Source organism: Dama dama, chromosome 11 (genome assembly GCF_033118175.1).
Source record: "Dama dama isolate Ldn47 chromosome 11, ASM3311817v1, whole genome shotgun sequence".
Taxonomy (NCBI): domain Eukaryota; kingdom Metazoa; phylum Chordata; class Mammalia; order Artiodactyla; family Cervidae; genus Dama; species Dama dama.
In genome coordinates this window covers 101,445,612-101,471,164 of record NC_083691.1, presented here as the reverse complement: position 1 = coordinate 101,471,164, position 25,553 = coordinate 101,445,612, and the positions used below count along the sequence as shown (strand labels likewise).

The window sequence follows — 25,553 nt, the reverse complement described above, 5'->3', positions numbered from 1 at the left end:
CATGACAGAGCTGATGCTATTCCTCACATCTCGACAGGGAGAGTGAGGCCTGGAAGGGTCTGTGTGAGTTCTAAGCCACCTCCACTAACAAACCCAAAGGCCCATGCCTAAGAGCTAATTATGAAGCACAAATATGGGATTAAAACCTAAGTCTTCAATCAAGTCTTCCCTGCTCGCTCAGAGGATAAAGAATATACCTGCAAAGCAAGAGACCTGGGTTCAATCCCTGAGTCGGGAAGATCCCTTGGAGAAGGGGATGGCAACCCACTCCAGTATTCTTGCCTGGGAAATCCCATGGACAGAGGAACCTGGCAGGTTACAGTCCATGGGGTCGCAAAGAGTCAGACATGACTTAGCGATTAAACAGCAGCAGGAGGAATGGATCGGGAGTTTGGGATTAGCAGATGCAAACTATTATATATAGTATGGATAAACAACAAGGTCCTACTATATAGCACAGGGAACTCTATTCAATATCCTGTGATAAACCACAATGGAAAAGAATATACAAGAAAAATGTATATATATACTGAATCACTTTGCCATACAGTAGAAAGCAACTATTTGGAAATCAACTGTAGTTCGATTTAACAAAAAAAAAAGAACAAAACTAGGCCTTCAGTGCAGAATCTATACTACACTGTTACTATTTCTCCTGCTTCATTTTTTAAAAATTGGAATATAATTGCTTTACAATGGGCTTCCTTGATGGCTAAGATGGTAATGAATCTGCCTGCAATGCAGGAGATTCCATCCCTGGGTTGGGAAGATTCCCTGGGGGAGGGAATGGCAATCTATTCCAGTGTTCTTGCCTGGAGAATCCCATGGACAGAGGAGCCTGGAGGGCTGCAGTCTGTAGGGTCACAGAGTCGGACGCGACTGAGAGAATCTCTTCCTGTGCTTTACAATGTTGGGTTTAGTTTCTGTTGTTCAATGAAGTGAGTTAGCCATAGCCTCCTGGTACCCTGAGCTGAGACTGTTCATGCAGGTTATATACTACATGGTTAGCAAACTAAAATCTGAGCATTAACTAGGATGTTTCTAATAACTGGGAATTTGTCCCTTTCCTGTGAGACAGACCACCTAAGTGCAATCCTGGTCAGTGTAGGGGTTAAGCTCGGGCCTGAGTCAGTGAGACCTGAGTTCTAGTCCTGCCTTGCAGCTCTGGCTGTGTGACCGTGGCCAGTCCCTCACCTCCTAAGGTCTCCCCTGCCTCTCCTGGGATATGAACACTGCGGCTCCTGAGCCCTGGGCTCTGAGGTCCGGAGAGGTCCCACGTGGGTGGGGCTCAGCTCTGGCGCACGGCTATCTCGCCGAGGATGTGTATGCGAAGGAGTGTGTTTCTCATCACAGGCAGAGGGTCGAGCAGTGTTGACCAGCAAGGCGAGTGAGAGTTTTGAGCCATTTCAGAGCAAGGCCAGCAGTGGACCCGGGAGAGTAAGCCAGTTGCAGGACAGGGTGGAGGGGCAGCCTCTTCATGTTGTCACATGCAGCCACCCCCCCCCCCCCCCCTTGCAGAGTTGGGGTGCGGGGCTCCTGCCACTTCCTGCAGAGGAGCACTGCCCTTGAGAAGGGGGTCCAGCCTCCTGCAAAATCCCTGCCCCGGGACCTGCACCCTCCCAAACTCTCCTGCCTCTTGGACACCTGGCCCATGTCCCAGGATGGTCCCAGGCAGCAGGTAGCACGTGACCAGCCTCTTAACCGTGCTAGGCATCGGGCCGCTATGCTCTTCCAGAAGCTTCTATGTCCCTGACCAGTCAGTCGTTTTTGCTCTGTCCCTGGAGTTGTTGCTGTGTGTTAGTGTGAGTGGCTCAGTCGTGTCTGACTCTTTGCAACTGCAGCCCGCCCACCCCTCTGTCCATGGGATTCTCCAGGCAAGAATACTGGAGTGTGTTGCCGTGCCCTCCTCCAGGGGGTCTCGCCATCCCAGGGATCAAACCTGGGTCTCCTACACTGCAGGCAGATGCTTTACCGCCTGAGCCACCAGGGAAGCCCAGGGTTGCTGCTGGGCTTGTGACAAAATCCTCCTGCTCAGGACTCGGGGAGAATAGGAGCCACATGCCCACCTCCCAGCTGCCTTTCACTCGCGAGGCCCTGCAGGTGTGGAGGCTTAGCTCTTCCCCAGTGGGAACCCCCTGTGGAGAGGACTAGTGGTCCCCCAGCTGTCGGAGTGTGCTGCAGCATCCGTGAATATATTAAAAATCTGTTTGAAAGAGAAGAAAGAGGAACTCTACTCAACACTCTGTAATGCCCTATATGGGACAAGGATCTGAAAAGGCGTGGATGCGTGTCTATGTGTAAAATGAGTCACTTTGCTGTAGACCTGCAATAACACAGTGCTGTGGACCAACTACCGTTGCTGGGCAGTCACTCGGTCACGTCCGACTCTGACCTGACGGGCTGCAGCACGCCAGGCCTCCCTGTCCTTCACCATCTCCTGGAGCTCGCTCAAACTCTCGTCCATCGAGTCGGTGATGCCATCCAACCATCTCATCCTCTGTCGTCTCCTTCTCCCATTGTCCTCAGTCTTTGCCAGCATCAGGGTCTTTTCCAAAGAGTCGGCTCTTTGCATCAGGTGGCCAAAGTATTGGAGCTTCAACTTCACCATCAGTCCTTCCAATGAATATTCAGGAATACTCCCATAAAAATTTTTGAAAAAGAGAGAGAGAAAAAAACTCCACTCTGTCGTGCTGAAGCAGCTCTGAGTAGCATCAGGTCAGACGAGCTGCAGTGAGGGCGGAGCTGCAGCAGCCAGAGGCCTTTGAGGTCTTGGATTGTTTGTCCAAGTACATCCTGTGAATATGTGAGGCTCCCTGGCCCCTGCTCAAGGCCCAGCTCCCATCCATCACGCATTCAAACACTTGAAAGCAATTACAGTAGTTGGAGCTGTCGGCCAGGGCTGTTTTTCCCTAAGCAGACAGACAGTGTCCAGGTGCCCATCCCCCTGGCAGAGGGGAAATGCCAGGATGAGGAACCAGGTCAGAGCACTGGAGTGGTGGGCAGTGAAGGGGTGAGACTGCGGACCTGGACCAGGGATGGGAGGGGCTCTGGAAGGCTCTGTTGTGAGGAATAGAAAGGCAGTGGTGTTTCCTTCCCTGAGAGCTGAAGAGAGGGAGGGAGCAAGCAGCTGGTAAAAGGGTAAAAGAACACGACAGGCACCGGGCGGTGGGGGTGGGGGGTTGGAGGGGAGAGTGAGAGAGAGAAGGTGGACTGGACAACAGCTCCAGGTCCAAGTGGGCAAAGTCTGTTTGAAAAAAGACTGTGCAGATCCTGGAGGAAGGGAAGGAAGTGAGATGTCTGAGGTTTTGCTGAACTGTTCAGGTGCAAATGATCGTATTAAAACAGCCACAAGAAGGGCAGGGGGGAGGTTCAAGCGGGAGGGGACATGTATATGCTTATGGCTGATTCACGCTGTTGTGTGGCAGAAAGCAACACCACATTGTAAAGCAATTAACCTCCAATTAAAAGTTAAAACAAAAAAACAAAAAACAGCCACAAGAGAGAAACTGCCGCCAACCTATCTTTCTGGGGAATGGGTGGTCGGGAGGTCTCAGGAGTGAAGATGTCTCCATGGAGACTGAGAACCAACACAGGGCCATGGAGCTTTCGGAGTCAGAAGGCACCTGTCATGAATGAGGAAGTTGAGGCCTGGGGATGGTAAAGTGTCATTAAAGTGATTTGCCCCAAATAATCCAGCCTAAATTCAAACACAGAATCCAAACCAAGAGTATGACACAGATACAGCAAATACAACCTGAAACAAATGTCATGTGTTAAATCAGTTGTTGTTGTTCACCCTAAGTTGTATCCAACTCTTTTGAGACTCCATGGACTGTAGCCCACCAGGCTCCTCTGTCCATGGGATTTCCCAGGCAAGAATACTGGAGTGAATTGCCATTTCATTCTCCATTTATGGAGAATATACCTCATTTAAAAATATATATGATAAAGATAGATGGTGGACTGGCAGTCAGAACTCTGCACACACTGTCCTGCTATACATGTTCAAGCTCATGTAGGAAGATAGCATTCAATGGTCTCTTATCTCTAGGCATGTGTGAGTGCTAAGTTGCTTTAGTTGCATATGACTCTTTGTGACCCTATGGACTGTAGCCCACCAGGCTCCACCATCCCTGGGATTCTCCAGGCAAGAACACTGGAGTAGGTTGCCATGCCCTCCTCCAGGGGATCTTCTCAACCCAGGGATCAAACCAGCATCTTCTGCAGCTCTTGCATTGGCAGGCGGGTTCTTTACCACTAGCACTACCTGGGAACCCCTCTCGTCTCTAACAGATATTAATTTTACAACCTCATGTGCTTTAAATGGTATATTATCAAAGCAGAATTTACACACCCAAACAATGACCTCCAGTACCTTGAAAAGCAGCACACCTATATTTAGCAATTGAATTCACATTTGTTAATTGCTTTCAGAGCTGTCCACCCACAGTTCATTCTCATTCCTGAATGCCCATTTGAGTCAGACTCTGGTATCAGCAGTTATAAGGAAGACAGAGCTCCCACTGTGTAACTGGTAAGCACAATGCCAGCTTTAACCACGGTAGTGAAGGGGGGTTGGGAGCCCAGGAGGGCAGGACCGCAGCTGTGTGCTCAGCTAGGATGGGCTCATGGCAACTTCACCTGTGCTTTCCAGAGCAGACATCACTAATCAATCATAGCATTCTTTCCCAAGGAAGCTGCATCAAGCACAGAGTCTTTGTCAGCCTGCCTTGTGTCCAACAACCAGAAGAAACACTGGGAGCTGAGCAGGGCCAGGCTGTGTTCACTGGCCCGGAGCAAGCGTGCCCAGACCTTCAGCCACACTGCCGTACTCAGGGAGGCTGGGGGACAGCACTGTCAGACTTGAGTTTTTGACAAGAGAAGAACTCTGAGTCCGCCGAGTGTTGGGAGAGGAAGGAAAGCCTCTCTGGAGTGGTGAGTGTGGGCCAGTGGGGATGGGTAGGCGGTGGGGAGTGGGGGGCCTGCTGAGGAAGAGGCTGAGAATGTGCCATGAAGCAGCAAGGGAGGAGGGAGCAGAAGATTTGACTGAGGGCGCGAGAGTTTTCCAAGCAGAAAACGGGGAGGAGCAGAGAACTGAGAGAGAAGACAGTTTCTTTGAAGCTCCTCCATGGGCAGTTTACATGTGGGTTGAGAATCTGAGAACCAGTCAGGGATGCAATGACAGATTGGGAGCCCAGCCACAATAGGAGTCCCAGGGAGACTTCTCTTAAGGCAGCGGTCCCCAACCTTTTTGACACCAGGAACCGGTTTGGTAGAAGACAACTTTTCCATGGACCAGGAAGCAGTTGGGTGGTTTCAGAGTGATTCAAGTGCATTACATTTGTTGTGCACTTCATTTTCTAAACTAATGTCACTGCTGATCTGTCAGGAGGTACTGTTGTGTAGCCCAGAGGTTGGGGACTCCTCTCTTAAGGGACCTCCACTTGGGAAGACAAGACCAATGAGTAGAGCCATCAGCCCTCGAAGTGTAATTCCACCTGCAGAGGAGCTGAATGGAGGTGCACAGCTGCAGAATGGTAACTTGGGTAGGGATGGGGAAAGGAGGCGAGGAGGCACTTGAGTTGGATCTTGAGGGAGGAACAGAACCTGTTTAGAAGCAGGGGATGTGAAATAAGTTGTGGGAGGGCCCCAAAGACCTAATTGAGCCCTAAGGAACAGAGAGAGATGGGTGGGGAGTTGTGAGGGTGAAGCACTAGGTCTCAGTGTGGTTGGAATTTAGGAGCAGATGAGTTGAAGATATGGTTCATCCAAGTACTGAACCACAAATGAAAGGATGGTGACAGGGAAACTCTTCCTCTATGCACAGTACTTCTCATTGCAGACATATGGGTTTTCCATAGCAAGAAATTCTTTAATTCTCTGCAGATGTCAACTGATGTCCTATACTTCAGTTAGATTCTAACTATCCAGAGTTAACACAGACCCCACATGTTAAGGGCTCAGTTCCATAAAGTTCTCTGCGTATTAGACACCAGTCACAAGTAGTGGGCCCCCAGGTTACCCACACTTCTGTCTGTGTTGGCTACCAATTAGGGGTTCCCCTGACCTCCACCTCAGGCTTAACAATTTGCTTTAACAGTACACAGAACCCAGGGAAATAATTTTACTTACTATTTCTGGCTTATTGTAAAAGATATTGCAAAGGATGCAAATGAACACCTGGATAAAGAGGTACCTAGGCAGAAGATCCTAAATATAGGAGCTCCTGTCCTTCCCATGAACTATGGGGGGCACTGCCTTCCCAGCATATATAGGCATTCCCTAACCCAGAAGCTCTCCAAACCTATTTGTTCAGGGTTTTTATAGAGGTTCCATTATGTAGGCAGATTTGATTAAGTCCTTGGCCCTTGGTGATTAATTCAGCCCCCAGTATCCCTCCCCTCATGGAGGTTGGGCGTGGATTGAAAGTTCCAACTCTCTAGTCACATGGTAAGTTTCTCTGGCAACCAGCACCAGTCCTGAAGATAGTGTTATCAAGAAGTTATCTCATTAGCATAAATTCAGATCTGGTGAAAGGGCTTATTATGAGTAGCTCTCGGTTAGTATAGTAGTTGAAAACATGGTCTTGGAGTCAGACAGCCAAAGTTTGAATCTCAGCCCCACCACTTACTAACTGTGACCTTGGTCAGACTCTGGGCTTCCAAGGCAGTGCTAGTGGTAAAGAACCCACTGCCAATGCAGGAGCCGCAGGAAATGTGGGTTTGATCCCTGGGTTGGGAAGATCCCCTGGAGGAGGGCATGGCAGCTCACTCCAGTATTCTTGCCTGGAGAATTCCAGGGACAGAGGAGCCTGGCAGGCTGTAGTCCGTTGTGTTGCAGAGTCGGATATGAAGCAACTTAGCCACATGAATCACTAAGATGCTCTTCTCAGCCCTATCACTTAGTAAATGCCATGGGTTTTTGGAGATCTTGTGCCCGGAACAGGGGACGAAAATCAAATATCTATTTCTTGTCATATCACAATGTCACAGTGTCAGAGGACTCAGCCCTTGTCCCAGAGCAGATAGGGAATATAGAAGGCTCACTTCCATCTAGAACTCTCCTTCTGGTGTTCAGCTGGGGTTGTGCTCGGTCAGCCTCTCACCTTTGCCTCCCAAACTGCCCACCTGCTCCTTCATCAATCTTTCTCCCATCCAACCCTCCCCCATCACTTTTAATCCTCGTAGATCTGTTATTTAACTGCATGCCAGGTACTCTGCTGGTTGCAGAGCAGCTCTCAATTCTAGTTGGGACCAACAGAATCATTGCACTTCATTTGGCTGCTCGAGACCTGACTTAGATGTCTGGGCTTTCCTCGTGGGTGCCCAGCTGCCACCTGGATGTCTCCGTTGATGTTAGCCCTCTACAGATAACCACGCTCCATGGAGGAGGCGCCCTCAGGGAGGGCCCAGTGTGCATGCCTGCCTTTACAATTCCAGCTGCTTTCTGTTCTTCCAGTTTAAGAAGGAAAGAGCCAGCTGGTCCCTCCTTGTAATAAATGCTTCTCTGTGTTTGAAGACAGTAGTTAAGTCATTCTTGAGCTTTCTCATCTCCAAACTAAACAATCCTGGCCCTTGTAACCTTTCTTGGCAAATCTGAAGGCCCATATGCAGAGAGAAAGCAAAACAAACCCATCTGATGGGGGAGGCCTCCTATCTCCAAGCCAGACTGCGTTTGGAAACTCGGTCTTTAATTACATGTAAATTCAGTAGCTTCTAGCACCGAGCCAGTGAGAGACCAGGTGCTCATCAAGCCCCTCATGTGTTTGGCTGCCAGGCTGTCAGCGCCTGGCTGAGGCTGGCATTTCTTCTGTGTTCAGATGCATTGGGAGGATGAAAAGTTACATCGCTCAGGGAGTGAGCCAGCAATACAGACTGCTGAAACTTCCTGCCTCAGGTCTCTAGGATTTTCTAGAGAGTCAGGCAGCCTGCTAGGAAGGCTGCCCTCTGACCCCACAGAAGCCAGCAAGACCGGTTTCCCGGGAACTCTAAGTGGAACTGGTAACCTTAACTTGTCAGCTCTCCCCAGACTTCCTGCTGCTTCTACATGGGAGAGGCTGCCTGTGGGTCCTCGGATCACATTCAAATTCCTTCCCTTGGTGGTTTTCTGGGGGCACCTTTCCCAGGAATTCACTAGGTGTCTTGGGAGACCCCGGGTTAGTGTGTCCTGTCCTTAGGTTTTGCTGGCTGTGGACCAATTGTCCTTTTGGTCTCTGGGGCCTCTTTTTTCCTTCAAAGCCCAGTGTTTGTAGATCAGGCCGAGCTTCCAGGACTCAAGAGTCACACTACAGGCTCATACAATCACCTAATAAATTCAACACATTTTTCTAAATAAATAAAAAGTTATTTGGACAGTGTCGATACCCTGAGTGTCCTTCTCATTACACCTGGAAATGGATATGGGGCGGGGGGGTGGGGTGGGGGTCCATTAGGGCATCCTTCTGTCTGTCTGTCTGTGCTGTTCTTCCTGCTGGCTGCTCAGGCTGTGGGCCCCTGGTTTTGCAGTAACAAAATTTACCCATTTTAAGCATTCAGTAGGTTTTTTAAAAAGTTATTTTATTGAAGTATAGTTGATTTACAATGTTAAATGTACAATGTGTTAATTTCTGCTTACAGCAAAGTGATTATTTTATATATATATATATATGTATTTTTTCATACTTTTCTAAAATGGTTTATCATAGGATATTAAATATAATTCCCTGTCCTGTATAGTAGGACCTTGCTATTTATCCATCCTGTATATAATACTTTGCATCTGGAATAACTTTCGGTATTTTTACAGTTGTGCACTCATCACCATAGTAACTGTAGAACATTTTCATCACCCCAAAGTGAAACCTTGTGACCACTTGCAATGACTCCCCACCGCCTTCCCTCCCACCTGGGCAGCCATGAATCTACTTTCTGTCTCTACAGATTTGTCTACTCTTGTCATTTCATATAGATAGAATCATACAATATGTGGCCTTTTGTGACTGGCTTCCATGACATAATGTCTTCAAGGTTCATCCAAGTTAATGATATTCCATTGTCTGGAGATACTACATTCTGTTTATCCCTTCATCAGTTGGTAGACATTTCATGGGCACATTTTGTGTGAACAGGTGTTCAAGCCTCTTGGATATATACCTCACAGTGGAATTACTGGGCCATTTGGTAACTCTGTTTCAAGGATGCACCCGCTGTTTTCCAAAGTATCTACAGCATTCTACATCCCCACCAACAATGCATGAGAGCTCCAATCTCCCCACATCTTGACCAATACCCTTTATTGTCCATCTTTTTTATTCTAGCAGTCCTAGCAGGTGTGAAGTGGGTTTTGGTTTGCATTTCCCTAAGAACTAGTGACAAACAGCATATTAAAAAGCAGAGACATTATTTTTCTGACAAAGGTCCGTATTGTCAAAGCTATGGTTTTTCCAGTAGTCGTGTATGGATGTGAGAGTTGGACCACTAAGAAGACTGAGTGCCGAAGAATTGATACTTTTGAACTGTGGTGCTGGAGAAGACCCTTGAGAGAGTCCCTTGGACTGCAAGGAGATCCAACTAGTCAATCCTAAAGGAAATCAATCCTGAATATTCATTGGAAGGACTGATTCTGAAGCTGAAGCTCCAATACTTGGGCCACCTGATGTGAAGAGCAAATTCAATGCAAGATTCTGATGCTGGGAAAGATTGAAGGCCAGAGGAGAAGGGGGTGACAGAGGATGAGATGGTTGGATGCCATCACCGACTCAATGGACATGGCTTTGAGCAAGATCCAGGAGATAGTAATGGACAGGGAAGCCTGGTGTGCTACAGTCCATGGGCTCGCAAAGAGTCGGACATGACTGAACAACTGAACAACAACAAAGAACTAATGATGTGGAGCATCTTTTCCTGTGTTTTGGAATCTTTGATATATAAATTACATTTGAATCTTCAAAGAGGACACAGTAGGCAGTCATTCCTAATGCATGGGGCCACGGTTCACCCTTGCACAGGGCAGCTCCTGGAATGTGAGCTTACAGTGCAGAGCTAGAATGGACTGCTCCAAAGCTGTCTGTGTGCAACAATGTGAGTTTGGGGAACATCTTTAGGGTATTATTTTTGCAAGTTTTTCTCAAAGTGAAAAATCCTTAACTCTTTTCCCTTTTACATGGAGCTTTGTCAAGGGTAATTTTGGCTAAAACAAAAAGGGAAAAGAAGGGACTTCCCTGGCAGTCCAGTGGTTAAGACTTTGCCTTCTACTGCAGGAAGTGTGGGTTCGATCCTTGGTTGAGGAACAAAGATCCCATATGCCTCATCATGGCCAAAAAAAGAACCCACATAAAATACAAGCAGTATTGTAACAAATTCAATAAAGACTTTAAAAATGGTCCACACCAAAAAAAAAAAAAAAAAAAAAATCTTAAAAATAAGGGAAGGGCTCCCCTGTTTGCTCAGTGGAAAAGAAGCCGCCCACCAATGCAGGAGACATGGGGTCAGTCCCTGGTCTAGCAAGATCACGCATGCTGCGGAGCAGCTGAGCCCCTGCACCACAAGGCCTGAACCCTTGATCTGGAGCCCAGGCACCTGGACACTGTGCTCCGCAGCAAGAGAAGCCCCCGCAACGAGAAGTCCTCACATCTGAATTAGCGAGTAGCCCCTGCCAGCTGTGATTGGAGAAAGCCCGAGCAGCAACAAAGACCCAGCACAGCCAAAAATAGATAAATAAATGTTTTTTAAAAAAGGGAAAAGGAGGCTAAAATCTATCTCCTTGAAAAATCATACAAATTCTGTTGTTTGATGGGGAGGGTTGAGGACGTTGGACCCCCTGTGTCCCTTCTCGTGGCCATCAGTGGCCAACTCTGCAAGATTGTCCTCATGCTTTTGCTTCCGAAATGGTTCGGGCACAGCTGGAGACATGGCAAGGGGCATCGTGGTGGTGCAGAGTTGTCTCAGCTTGGCTGGGACTCCAGGTTCCCAGAGGTCACTGCACAGACACTTGGAAGCACAGCAGTCCCAGCTCCATCCCCACACAGGCAGTGACGCGGTCCTGGGTGTCCTGGGCTTTATAAGCCAGACAGACCATAGGCCAGTATGTCCCAAGTGATGGAGAAGCAGTGGCCATCTGTTGGTCTGGCCATTGTTCTGGTGTCTTCTTAGGAGCATCTTCCCTTTGTGAACCATGACCTCAGCTGGCCCTGTAAGGGTCCATGCCTCTGATTTCCCGAGTGTCTCTGCTGATCCTGTGATGATGGGCTTTGATTCTCTGCTGGCACCTTCCTGAAGCCCAGTGTGGTCTCCAGACACGCTACCCATCTTTCCCCACTGTTGACCTGCCTCACAAGCCAGGCATGGCCTCTCATCTGAGCCCCATGAGAAGCTGAAGTTTTCTCCTCAATATAATTCAAGTGTGTCCCTTCTTTGAACATCCAAAGCCACGGTAGGGATTTTTTTTTTTTTTTCAGTAGAGAGATAGGGATGAGAAGGGGGACATTTGAGTTCTTAAATTTTATAGGCACACCCTTGGCTGAACCTACAGGTTTTCCTAAGCTGCTGTATAACTGACTTCCTCATCTTCCTTGTGGAGGCAATGACGCCTACTTCTGTGGTGATTTTCTTGAATCACTTTTCATCACATCTATCCTCTCCCTCTGAAAAATTAGCATAGTTGGTCAAGCTGGGTTGTGCAGGCCACACTCTTGGACTCCTGAGTCAGGGTTCCGAGCTCTCTTTCTTATCTGTGCCCGGGCAGGAGGGCATCTCAGAGCTTCCACTCCCTCCAGCCTCACTGCCCAAAGGGACACATGGCCCTCCAGGATACGGGGACAGGCATAGCTTAGAAACCTCGCAAGCCCTGCATTCTTTCATAAAGCAAATTATAAAACTTTTTAATCTACTTTATGATTGCTGTTGGCTATTATAAAATTATAATAATCAGTGGGGTTGCTGTCAAGACAGACACATAGACTAATGGGACAGAGTTAGGAATACAGAAATAGACCCATACTTACATGACTGATTTTTTTCTAGCAAAGGCACCAAGGAAATTCAATGTAGAAAGTATGATCTTCAACAAATGGTGCTAGAAAAAATGGGTAGCCATAAGCAAAAAAAACAAAAACAAAAACAAGCTTAATCATTACTGGACATTATATGAAGAATCAACTCAAGACAGATTATAGACATAAACGTAAGAGCTAAGACTACATAACTCCTAGCAGAAAAGATGTGATATATCTTAGTTACCTTGGTTTGGGCACCAATTTGTTAAATTCAACATATAAAGTATAAATCATAAAAGAAATAATCTATTGACTGGATTTTATCAAAATTAAAAAAATAAACCTTTGCCTTTCATAAGGCACTTAGGAAAATGAACAGGAGAGCCACAGACTGAAGACATTTGCAGAACATACACGTGACAGAGGACGCTTACTAAAACTTATAAATAAGTTATTTATAAGAAGACAACGTAATTTTTTTGAATGGTCAAAAGATCTGAAAAAAAGAAACTTCACCAAAGAATATATAGAGCTGGAAAATAAACACATGAAAAGAGGCTTAACATCATTAGTCACTAGGGAAATGCAAATTACAACCACAATGAGATACCACTAACCCACTTGAGTGGATAAAATGAAAAAGACTGACCATACCAAATGTTTGCAAGAGTGTGAAGCAATTGGAACAGTCATTCACTGCCGGTGGGAATGGAAAATAGTATGACCACTTTGAAGAGCATTTTGTCAGTTTGTTTTTTTTTTTAAGTTAAAAATATATCTACCATATGACTCAGCCATTCCATCTCTGTTTATTTACACTCCACCAAAAAAAAAAAAAAGAGAGAGAGAGAGCTTATGTTCACACAAAGATTTGTACCCCGATGTTCATAATTGCTTTATTTGAAATTATCAAAAATGGAAAGCAGTCCAGGAGAATCCCAGAGAATGAACAGATTAACAACTTTTGACATATCTGTACAATAGAATGATACTCACCAATAAAGAAAAGAAACAATTGATGTAGACAAAAGCATGATTGAATCTCAAAATAATTACGCTAAGTAAGAAAAAAAGGCAATAAAAAGTAGAGACTATGATTCTAGTTGTATAAAATTGTAGAAGTGCAGCTAATCTACAGTAAGAGAAAGCAGACGGGTGGTTGCCTTTTGGGTAGAGGGAGTTAGAAAGCTGGAAGAACTACAAAGTGACAGAAGGAGATGTTTGAGGGTGATATATATATGTTCATTATCTAATTGTGATGACAGTTTCAGAGATGTATAAATATGCTCAAACCATTCAAGTGTACACTTAAATTACATGAGGTTTATTAAGTGGCAATTGCACTTTGATAAAGTTGTCACCAATAAAAGCCAAAAAAGAACCCTTATCTTCCAGAGATAGACATTGAATGTTTTACAAACAAAGTTATCTAAGTACTGAAATTTGTTTCAAGATAATATAGGAAGGGGTGTGAAGTAGGTGGTAGGTACAGGGTGACATAGAAGATGTACCCTCAAATGACAAAGGTTGAGGATGGGCTCGTTTGCATGTGTGTTTGAAACACTACTTTAAAAAAAATGCTGACTAGAAAGTGTGACTTTTACCCTAAGACTGCGGCACAGCTTTCTTTCTTTAGTCAGAAACCTCATTAGCTTTTATTTAGTTTAATAAAAATGTGTATGGGTCACATGGTCCAAATGAATTGGTTAAAATTAATGTGAAACGATTAATAATTAATCAAGGCAGGTCTTTGGGCAGGCTGGGTTTTGTCAAAGAAGACACGTGGGGAGAGGATCTTCAATGAGAAGGGATGAGATTGCTGAAAGGCCACTCTTTTATAGCAGTTTATAGATTGATAGAATGCATGTGCATGGAGGTGTGAAATAATGGAGAAATATGGACAGGGCGTTAGAAGTGAAAACCGTGAAGGCTTCCTTTGGTGCTTAGCTCCCTGGGAGAAGCATCAGTATCCCAACCCCATCCTCCTGCAGGATCAGCCTTGCAGCCCAGAGTGGAAGGAAAATTCCAAGCCTGCTAACAATTAGGACAGTGCCCCTCTAATAAAAGGGCCTGTCCATGAAATCTTCTGGAACGCCTGGTGAGCTCCCACATTAAATCCTCAGAGGCTTTTACTATCTGTGAGGGTTTGAGAACTGGTAACTAACTAGAGCCTCTTTACTTTGGGCTGCTTGATGGGTATCCAGGGTGGGGAGTGGAGACTGAGGCACACTACTGCCTCAGAGTCTGTGAGAGCAGCTGAAGAAAGCGGGTCAGAAAAGGTATACTGGTCTCTTGACTCTACACAAACGCACAGAAGTTTGCTTATATGGACCAGGCATACTGTTAAGGTTATCTGACATGTGTTGATATAATTTAAGTTTTTAATTTTATTTATGTTGTTTAGTTGCTGAGTCATGTCCAGCTCTTTGTGACCCCATGGACTGTAGCCCGCCAGGCTTCTTTGTCCATGAGATCTCCCAGGCAAGAATACTGGAGTGGGTTGTCATTTCCTACTCCAGGGGATCTTCCGGACCCAGGGATCGAAACGGCATCTCCTGTAGTTCTCTTACATTGCAGGCAGATTCTTTACCACTGAATCACCGGAGAAGCCCCTGGATTTGCCATACGTCCCAGCAATTCTACTCTTGCATATATAAGAGAACTGAAAACTTATCCACACGAACTCTTGTGCATGGATATTCGTAGCATGTTCTTTATGATAATGTCCATCAACTGGTACACAAATAAACACAATAATGGGATTCAGCATTCAACTATAGAAAGGAATGAAGTATGCTAAAGTATGGATGAACTTTGAAAGCACATCACTGTGATGTGATGAAAGAAACTGGTTTCAAACGTCCATATAATTTATGGTTCCGTTTATATGATATGCCTAGATAGACAAAACCACAGAGACAGAAAGCAGATAAACAGTTGTCAAGAGCTGAAGGAGACAGATGCAGAGTAACTGCTAAGGGTACTGGGTTCTTTGGGGAGTTATGCAAATGTTCCAGAAGGAGATGGTGGTGATGGTTGCACGTGTGTTTGTGTTAGTCACTCAGTTGTGTCTGACTTTTTGTGACCCCAAGGACTGTAGCTTGTCAGGTTCCTCTGTCCATGGGATTCTCCAGGCAAGAACACTAGTGTGGGTAACCATACCTTCCTCCAGGGGATCTTCCCAACCTAAGTATCAAACCCAGGTCTCCTGCATTGTGGGCAAAATCTTTACCCTCTGAGCCACCAGGGAAGCCCTGGTTGCATAGCCTTGTGAATATACTAAAAGCCACTGAACTGCACATGTTAACGGGGTTAATTTTATGATATGGAAAGTGAAAGTGAAAGTCGCTCAGTCATGTCCGACTCTTTGTGACCTCATGGACTATACAGTCCATGGAATTCTCCAGGCCAGAATACTGGAGTGGGTAGCCTTTCCCTTCCCCAGGGGATCTTCCCGACCCAGGGATCAAACCCAGGTCTCACGCATTGCAGGTGGATACTTTACCAGCTGAACCACAAGGGAAGCCCAAGAATACTGGAGTGGGTAGCCTATCTGCAGGAGTTCTTCCCAACCCAGGAATCGAACTGGGGTCTCCTGCATTGCAGGCGAATTCTTAACCAACTGAGCTATCAGGGAAGCCCATGATATGTAAACTATATCTCAATTTTCTAAAAAAAAGGGAATGCGATCTAATGATTCAAATTTCAAGACACGAAAGAGTCAGCAATGACAAGTCTTCCTTCCTCCTCTGGGAGCAGCTACCTATTGCCCCTGTAGCCCTTAGGATCCATGTTGATCAAGGAATCAGTTTTCTATTATTCGTGTTGTTGTCTTATGCACAATTTTTTATATTATACTCACTGCTTTCCAGTTTGCTTTTTCCTTGGTTGCAGTCTACTAGTCCCTTATTTTTTTATTTTTTCATTGAAGTATAATTGCTTTACAATGTTGTATTAGCTTCTGCTTATAACAACATGAATCAGCCACGTGTATACATATATCCCCTCTCTCTGAGCCTCCCTCCTACTCCCCAATCCTACCCCTCTAGGTCATCACAGAGCACCTAGCTGAACTCCTTGTGCTATACAACAGCTTCCCACTGGCTAGCTACTTAATACATGTGTGTGATAAGTTGCTTCACTAGTGTCCGACTCTGTGCGACCCTATGGCCTGTTAGGTTCCTCTGTGCATGGGATTCTCCAGATGAGAATACTGGAGTGGGTTTCCATGCCATCCTTCAGGAGACACTCCTGACTCAGGGATCAAACCCGCATCTCTTACATCCACCGCATTGGCAGGCAGGTTCTTCACCACTAGCGCCACCTGGGATGCCCGTTTAATACATGGTAGTGTATACGTGGGGCTTCCCTGGTGGCTCAGACAGTAAAGAACCCGCCTGCAGTGCCGGAGGCCTGGGTTCGCAGACCAGCACAGCACACAGTGTACGTGTGTCCATGCCAACTCTCCCAATCTGCCCTGCTCTCTCCTTCCCTTGTATTAGACATACTGGGACAATCCGTTGCAGGTGACTATGTCCTGCAGATTAACATGAGATAGCCATCTATAATAATGGTGACAACCATATCATATCACGAGCATCAGTAAATAGTCTTTATCAAGCCCAGACCAGATTAAGGAGTTTGAATTAAATTTGGTCTCATCTGGGCTGACTGAATTTGGTTCTTGGCCAGGACACCCCAGGGATTGCCTGGGATTTTGTTTTCAGCAGAGTTTGAGGTTATATGATTTTTGGTGACAATGTGCACAGTCAAATGAGTCTTTACTCTTCAGAACATTTTTGTTCCTGAAGGCTTACGAGGGAATTGCCAAATTGAGTTAAATGAATCAAGAGACCGACCTGCCTTGGGCCATAGTAAGCAAAGACCAAACACGCAATTGAGAGCCACCTTCAGCTGGCTACTTACAGTTACCTGGCCTGGATGCCCACAGACCTCTCAGGTTAGGAGAGTTGGAACAGCAGGTACCAGCACAAAGATCCCCACTCACTCTCTCAGGGACCAGATTGCTAATATTGTGCTGGATCCCTTAACACCTTTAGGAATTGAGGCCTTGGACTTTCCTAGTGGTCCAGTGGTAAAGAGTTCACCTGCTAACACAGAGGACACAGGTTCGATTCCTGGTTGGGAGACTAAGATCCCACATGCTGCAGGACAACTAAATTCGCTGCAACTACTGAGCCCAAGCATTATGATGACTGCAACTCATTCACTCTAGAGCCCAGGCTCCACAACACAGAGGCCACAGCAATGAGAAGCCCCTGCACCCCAACTAGAGAATAGCCCTGTTTGCTGCAACTAGAGGAGGTCTGTGAGCAGTGATGAAGACCCAGCGCAACCAAAAATAAATATAAATAAATTGATCAATTTTTTTAAGAAGAATTGAAGGGAATTCCCTGGCAGTCCAGTGGTTAAGACTTCGCCTTCTAATGCAGGGAGTACAGGTTCACTCCCTAGTCAGGGGCCTTGGGGTCAAAAATACCCAAAATGTTGTAACAAATTCAATAAAGACCTAAAAAAAACAATGGTCCACATTTAAAAAAAAAAAAAAATGAGGTCCTCTGGCCTGCTTTGTCCATTTGTTCATTAGTACAAAAAAAAAAAAAAAAAAAAACACACCAGTGAGCTTGAGTGGGATTAGCTGTCCCCCCTGCAGTTTTGCTGCTGTTGGTCCTGAAAGTGCTTCTACACAGAGTTCCCAGATGTCCCATTCTTTATGAAGTTAGTAGGACACATACGCTGAGTAGTTCTCTCATCACGGTTCCCAGTCACTTCCCAGGGATGATCTCCTGTGTCCTGATGCCAACTGTGTCGGTAGTAAGCATGACTGATGGTCACTTTTGTTAGAGCTGATGAAGCCCTGTGGGTGAGGAATACAGGAGCTCCCTCCAGGCCTGGGCAAGAGGCACGGAAGGGGACAGGTCAAAGATGTTGTGGGGTTGTAAAGCTGGAGAGGCTGAATCCATCAAGGAGGCACCAACTACTAAGAGAACCTACTCCCCAGCTTTGTGGAGAAGATTCATTGCAATGGAACCCAACGTGCTTAAAACAGTTGCTGCTCAAGAAATGTTGGCCTTAGCAGGTAAAGAGTAGAGTCAAATAGCTATTTGCAAAAGAGGATGTCCATTGAAGAAACTATTTTGCAGAAACCACAGAGGCCATCTAGTCTGGATTGAAGGTTTGATGAGGACCCAGGGCAACTACTGTTGGGGCTGCAACAAGGAATCCACAGGGAAGAAACCAACAGCTCAGCAGCTGCAAGAAATGCCCACTTGAGGATAGAGAATCATGGTGGCGTGAACATGGCTTATTGGCGAGTGATTCTCAGAACTCTTGGAGAAGGAAATGGCAACCCACTCCAGTAGTCTTGCCTGGAGAACTCCATGCACAGAAGAGCCTGGTGGGCTATAGTCTGTGGGGTTGCAAAGAGTTGGACACGACTGAGCAACTAACACTCTCAGAACTCTAGAGTTCTTACCCATTAAGTGGGCATAATTATATTACCTAACTCATAAGATCACTGCAATAATATTTGTAAAGGCTGAGTCCTTTGCCTGATACAAAATATTGTTTGTTGTTTAGGTGTTAAGTTGTGTCTGACTCTTTTGAGAGCTGTAACCCACCAGGCTCCTTTGTCCATGGGATTTCCCAGTCAAGAATATTGGGGTGGGTTGCCATTTGCTTCTTCATGACAAAATGAGCATGCAGTAAGTGGTGGTAGGGGTGGAGGTGATGTTTCTCGGAAGATTTTATAAGACTCCTTGTAGGGCAGACTCAGTCTGCTGGTCAGGTGTTTTGAGCTCACGTGGGTAAAAAGCAAGGGCTGACATGTAGGCTTTAGAGGAGCAGAGAAGCTACTGTAATTAAGAGGGGAGGGACTCAGTTTTCCTGGGTTGAGGATGGGAATTCCAGGAGGAGGAGCATCAAGGATGAAGGCTCAAAAGAGAAAGAACTTTGGGAAAGAAATTTATTCATCAGGGAATTTGGAGGGCTTTGAAGTCTTCCTTGAGTTAGTTCCTCAACATCATCTGTCAAGTCTATGCATCTCACTAAAAGTTTTGAAGACATGGACTCTTTGGTTATCTCGAAGAGAGGTTGAGTTCTGAGTTCAGTTAAGCAGGTGACAAAAACCAGACTGACCCATGGACGCAAGATCCAGAAGCTAGGGAACTGCTGACCTCTGGGGTATATTGTTATTGCTATGATCATGGTGAATCTAGAAGAGGGGTCAATGGTTGGGGCCAGGAGATGCAGATGTGGGCTAAGAGCCTGATTGGGGAGGTGGGGGAGGGAAGAAACCCAGAGACTGTATATTCTTTGAACAAATCCCTAAAAGGAATCCAGGAAGAAGAAAGATGGTTTAAACCTCAGAGGAAGCAAGAGGAACACGGGGGTCCAATTTACACCAGGATGGAGGTCATGAGCCAAACAGCAAACAGACAGCCCCACCCCCTGTCATGGAGGTTGGCTGTGTCTGAGAATCTCGGTCTTGGGCTGTAAGTGAGCAGGATCCTATGAGGTCTTCTAGAGCAGTCACTTCCTCCATATCTTCTACTGTAGCTCCTCTCTGAAGGACCTAGAAGCTGTATCTGATGCACATTTCCTGAGTTGTTTTATGATGCTAACACCATCACCCAAGGGAAGAAATTAACTACTTGATAATCGTGAGCTCTAGCCTCCAGACCCACTGGCACCTAAGGATTGATAATGCTCACTCTGGCCCTATTATCTCACCATCAACCAATCAGAGTTGTGCAGGAGCTATCACACACCCTGGGACGCCCCTCCCTCACCTGGCCTTTAAAAATGCTTTGCTGAGGGGACTTCCTTGGCGGTCCAGTGGTTAAGACTTCACCTTCAAACACAGGAAATGTGGGTATGCGGGTTTGATCCCTGGTGGGGGAGCTAAGAAACCACATGCCTCTCAGCCAAAAAACCAAAGCCAAAACATAAAACAGAAGCAAAATTGCAACAAATTCAATAAAGACTTTTAAAAATTATTTATTTTAAAAGTAAAGACTTTAAAAAATTACTTTGCTGAAACCCATCAGGGAGTTTGGGCTTGTTGAGCACTGGCTGTGGTTCGTACCCAGCAACAAATGCTGCATTTCCCTTCACCACAACCTGGTGTCAGTAAATTGCTTTTACTGAGCGTGGGTGAGCAGACCCAAGTTTGGTTCAGTAACAAGGTGAGGCGTGGACAACCTTGGACTTGGGTCAGGAGGCACCACATGCGTTCAGATTGCACTTCTTTTTCTTGTGGTGGTCTTGAAAAGGGGCCACATTCCTTAAGCCCTAGTGGCTGAACTAGTCCTTGTGTGTTAATGATGTAAGGTAAGTTGACTCTCATGCCTGAAGAATCAACTGGAACGTAAACAGTTTAGGGAAGAGGTTCCAGGGATAAGAATTGCTGGTGGGGTCTGATTGTCAGGTTTAGGGTCCTGGATGAGAAGCATTTATTGAGGCTTATTGTGTGCTGAGCATCATCCACTTGTTTCCATGTTAGAAATGCAGAATTCCTTTAACCCAATTAACAAATATTTGTAAGTGCTGACTGGGCTTCCCTCATAGCTCAGTTGGTAAAGAATCTGCCTGCAACGCAGGAGACCCGAGTTCGATTCCTGGGTCAGGAAGATCCCCTGGAGAAGGCAATGGCAACCCACTCCAGTATTCTTGCCTGGAAAATCCCATGGACAGAGGAGCCTGGTGGCCTGCAGTCCTTGGGGTCGCAGAGTCAGGCATGACTGAGTGACTAAACCACCACCATATAGTTCTAGGTTCCCCATATAGAAAATGGTCTAAGATGCCTGGGATGTGACCTTTCTCCTTCTTTTTACCTCCTTGTATTAAAGTTTATTTATAATTCCCTCAACATTAATATACAGGCTTCCCAAGTGGCTCATCGGTAAAGAATCTGCCTGCCAATGCAGGAGACACAGGTTCGATCCTTGGGTTGGGAAGATCATGGCAACCCACTCCAGGACTCTTGCCTGGGAAATTTCATGGACAGAGGAGCCTTTTTGGCTACGGTCCATAGGGTCACAAAGAGTTGGACGGGACAAGTGACTAAACAGGCACACAACATTAATTTTACCAAAGAGTCACTTGGTTTAGCCAAAAACAACATGAAACTGCATATACTCTTGTCAGTCTGAGACTGGAAAGTCAAACGTGACCTTTTGTGATGATTTATTATACTTCCCCATCCCAGCCCCACAGCCCATGAAGAAGAGAATCTGGTTGGTAGCTGTTTTCTCTCAGTGCTACCCTGACCACAATCTGAACTATATCCAATAACGCTGGTAAGATGATTTTAAATTACATTGTCTTTAACTTTGTTTTGTCAAGGAGGCTGTGAAATCTCTGACCCTAGTCTTGTCTTTGCATTTGTAAAGAGCCAATTGTGCTCTTTGTAAAAAACCTCAAATTCTTACTGGACCCATGGATGGAATTTTAAGCAATAGTATTAAAGAACCTGCCTGCCAACGCAGGAGATGTAAGAGACTCTGGTTCGATCCCTGGGTCATAAAAGCCTATTTATTAGATTGAAGAAGTTCTCTTCCATTTCTTATTTTCTAAGAATTTTATTATGAATGAGTGCTGAATGCTTTTTTTGTACCCATTTAAATAGTTATATAATTTTCTCCATCATTCTGTTAACTGGCTAATTACCCTGATCAATTTTTCTAATGTTAACTCAACTTTCCATTTCTGGTATGAAGCTTTCCTAAGTATTATACTTTTAATACATGACTAGTTCAAGTTGCTAATATCTCATTTAAATTTTTTGTACCTGTGTCCCTTTTACTTTTTTTCTAATGCCTTTGTCAAGTTTTATATTAGAATTATGCTGACCTCATAAAATAAGTTGGAAATATTTTTGCCTGCTTTGTTCTCTGAAAGAGTTTGTGAAAAGTTTGCATTATTTCTCTCTTAAATGTTAGAACTAATGAAACTATCTTGAGCAAAGTTTTCTTTGTGGAACATTTTTATAATAAATTCTTTTTCCTAAATACAGGATTATTTAGATTTCTATTTTATCATATCTGACTTACGGTAAGTTGCATTTTTCAAAGAATTTGTCCATTTCATCTAAGTTGTCAAATTTGTTGGTTGGCATAAAGGTTTTTAAATAGTATTTTCTTACCATTCTTTCAATATCCATAGCATTTTCAGTGTTGACCCCTCTTTTATTCTAATGTTGATAATTTTCATTCTCTCTCCTTTTTTGGTTGATCTAGAGTTGATCTTTTCAGTGAACCAACTTTTGGCCTTATTAATTTTCTTTATTCTTTATTTTTATGCCATCTATTTCTGTTCTTATTGTCTCGTTACTTATACTTACTTTAGGTTAACATTTTCTTCTTTCTTTACTCATTTTTTAGACTCTCAAATTAGAACATGAAGTCATTGTTTTTGACCTTTGTTCTTTTCTAATGTACATATGCAAAACTATGGGCTTCCCAGGTGGCGCTAGTGGTAAAGAATCCGCCTGCCAATGCAGGAGACAAAAGAGACTTGGGCTTGGGCTTAATCCCTGGGTTGGGAAGATCCCCTGGAGTAGGAAACGGCACCCCACTCCAGTATTCTTGCCTGGAAAACCCCATGAGCAGAAAAGCCTGGAGGGTTACAGTCCATAGGGCCACAAAGAGTTGGACACAACTAAGCCACTGTGCACACACATACACACACGTAAGATTACAAGTTCCCTTCTAAATTTTGCTTTAACTACAGTTCATGAATATTACTATGTTGTGTTTTCATTATTATTTTGTTCAGAAGTTTTCCTAATTTTTCTTTGGGGTTATTTAGAAGTGTGTCATCTGATTTCCAAATATCTAGGGCCATCCTAGATTTCTTGTTATTGATTTCTAATTTGATCCTATTGTGGACAGAGAAAATGTTCTGTAGGATATCAGTCTTATTCTGTTATCAAGACTTATTTTGTGGCCTAACATATGGTTTCTCTTGACATAAGCTCTACATGTATCTGAAAAGAATGTGCATTCTTCAGATGCTGGGTGTAGAGTTCTAAAATTATTAATGGGTCAAGGTGGTGATGCTTTTGAACAGATCGTCTCTGTCTTCACTGATTTTAGGCCTAGTTTTTCTGTCAATGACCAAGGTGCGGTTAACATTTCCAACTATGATGGTGGTATTTTCTACTTCTCTTTTAAACTCTGCCATTTTTGCTCTGGTATTTTGAAGCCCTGTTGTTAGACCCATATATCATTAGCATTGTATGTCTTCCTGTAGAATTGATGCCTGTCATTAGGACATGTCTCTCTCCATGTGTGGCAGCACTCTTTACCCTGAAGTTAGCTTCTTCTGAGGCTGATATAGCCACTCCAGCATTCTTATGCTTACTATTCTCGTGGTATTTCTTTTTCCATTCATTCTTTCAGCGTACTTGTTTTTTTCTGTTTAAAGTGTGCCTCTTATAGAAAATGTTTCTATCCATTCTGACAATCTCTGCTTCATTGGATTTTTCAGTCCATCTGCATTCAATGTAATTATTGATATTTTTGGAGACAGGTCTTCCATTTTACTATTTATTTTCTGTTTGCAGCCTTTAATATCCACTCTTATTTTCTTTTTAAACTATTTAATAGATTTAAAAATACTTCTTAATGTATCTATTGACTTTTTAGCTTTACTTTTTTGCATTTTTTAACCATTTGCCTATAGATTACAATGTATTTCCTTTCCTTTCGCAATCTGTGAGAGTTAAGGTTGTACCAGTTTACATAAACTCTAGAACCTAACAATCATATAGAGCCATTTACACTCAATCATTCTTTACACTATAAATTTCATATGCACTACATTTACATAATTATAAATCTCACAAGACAGCATTATAAATTTTTCTTTAAATAATCATATGTGGTTTAAATAAAGAGAAAAAAAAGTCTTTCTTACTTATCCTGAAATTTGCCATTTCCAACAGTATCATTTCTTTTCAGCCAGAAGCACTTTCTTTGGTCTTTCTTACTGTGCAGTTCTCCTGATGATGCATTGTCTTAGTTATCTGAATTGTTTTTAATTTGTCTTTATTCTTGAAGGATATTTTCACTGTGTATGAGATTCTGGGTTGACAATTCACTTCTTACAGCAATTTAAGGATGTGTTGTTTCACTGTCTCCTGGTCTCTGTTGTTTCTTAAAAAAAAAAAAAAATTTTTTTATTTGACTGCCCTGGGTCTTAGTTGCGGCACTTGGGATCTTTAGTTGCAGCATACAAACTCTTAGTTGCGTCATGTGGGATCTAATTCCCCGACCAGGGATTGAACCTAGCCCCCTGCAATGGGAGCACGGAGTCTTAGCCACTGGTCTCTGGTGTTTCTGATAAGAAGTTAGCACGAACTGCAAGAGAAGGTTGGTTCTGTTGCCCACAGGAGGCTGTGTTTACATACATATGCGAATTCACAAACCAGAAAGAATCTATTATCTTTGCTGACAATGATGTGTGGCATTTAAAACTCCATAGTCAGACCCAGTTCTTGAAAAATTTAGACCTAACTTAACTCTGGCCCAGTAAAGATTTTAGTCGGAAATTAAAGTTTTAGCCTAGGAGCTATTTTCCAAAGATCTTTAAGGCTTATCAACAATGACAATGATAACAATAATGGTGAACACGACAATAGCAACATCACCAATAGCTGCTCCAACCTACCATCCCATAGTATGTGATCACAGGTTCTCTCCGTCATGTCAAGAACCTGTGTTGCAGATGAAGAAATAGACTTATCAACGAAGTAAGTTCAAAAGAGAAAAACAAATATCATAAATTAATGCATATATGTGGAATCTAGAAGAATGGCATAGATGAACTTATTTGCAAAGCAGAAATAGAGACGGAACAAACATGGATACCAAGGAGGGTAGGGGAGGGGATGAGTTGAGAGACATATATACACTGCTGTGTATGCTTCCTGGGCGGCTCAGATGGCCCTGAATCTGCATGCAAGTCAGGAGACACAGGTTTGATCCCTGGGTCGGGAAGATTCCCTGGAGAAGGGAATGACCACCCACTCCAGTATTCTTGCCTGGAGAATTCCATGGACAGAGGAGCCCAGTAGGGTATAATCCATGGGTTGCAAGAGTAGGACACGACTGAGCAATGACACTTCCACTTCCTTCACTTTCGCCATGTGTAAGACGGATAACTACTGAGAACCCGCCTTATAGCACAAGGAACTCTGCCCAGTGCTTCACGGTGGCCTAAACAGGAAGGAAACCCAAAGAAGAGGGGACGTGTGTCCACAGGGGACTGACCCGCCCTGCTGTACGGCAGACACTCACACAAACTCTAAAGCAGCTACTTCTGCTGTTTGTCGCTAAGTCGTGTCTGGCTCTTTTGCGACCCCATGGACTGTAACCCACCAGTCTCCTCTGTTCATGGAGTTTTCCAGGCAAGAATACTGGAGTGGGTTGCCACTTCCTTCTCCAGAGGATCTTCCTGGACCAGGGATTGCACCTGTGTCTCCTGCATTTCAGGCGGAATCTTTACCCCTGAGCCACCAGGGAAGCCCCCAAATCCTCGAATTACAGAAAGAAGAAGA

At 44.6% G+C, this 25,553-nt stretch overlaps 1 long non-coding RNA gene across 2 annotated transcripts in view; it reads left to right on the top strand.

The window, feature by feature from the left end:
* LOC133065227 (uncharacterized) overlaps window positions 1-25,553 on the top strand; it is a 269,805-nt gene that overhangs the window by 234,235 nt on the left and 10,017 nt on the right. Inside the window, exons 7-9 of one of the 2 annotated variants that reach the window (XR_009694870.1) lie at window positions 4,435-4,534; window positions 4,694-4,935; window positions 21,201-21,291. This is a non-coding gene — a long non-coding RNA (uncharacterized LOC133065227). The remainder of the gene's footprint in view (window positions 1-4,434; window positions 4,535-4,693; window positions 4,936-21,200; window positions 21,292-25,553) is intronic. The other variant, XR_009694871.1, reaches the window with a different exon arrangement.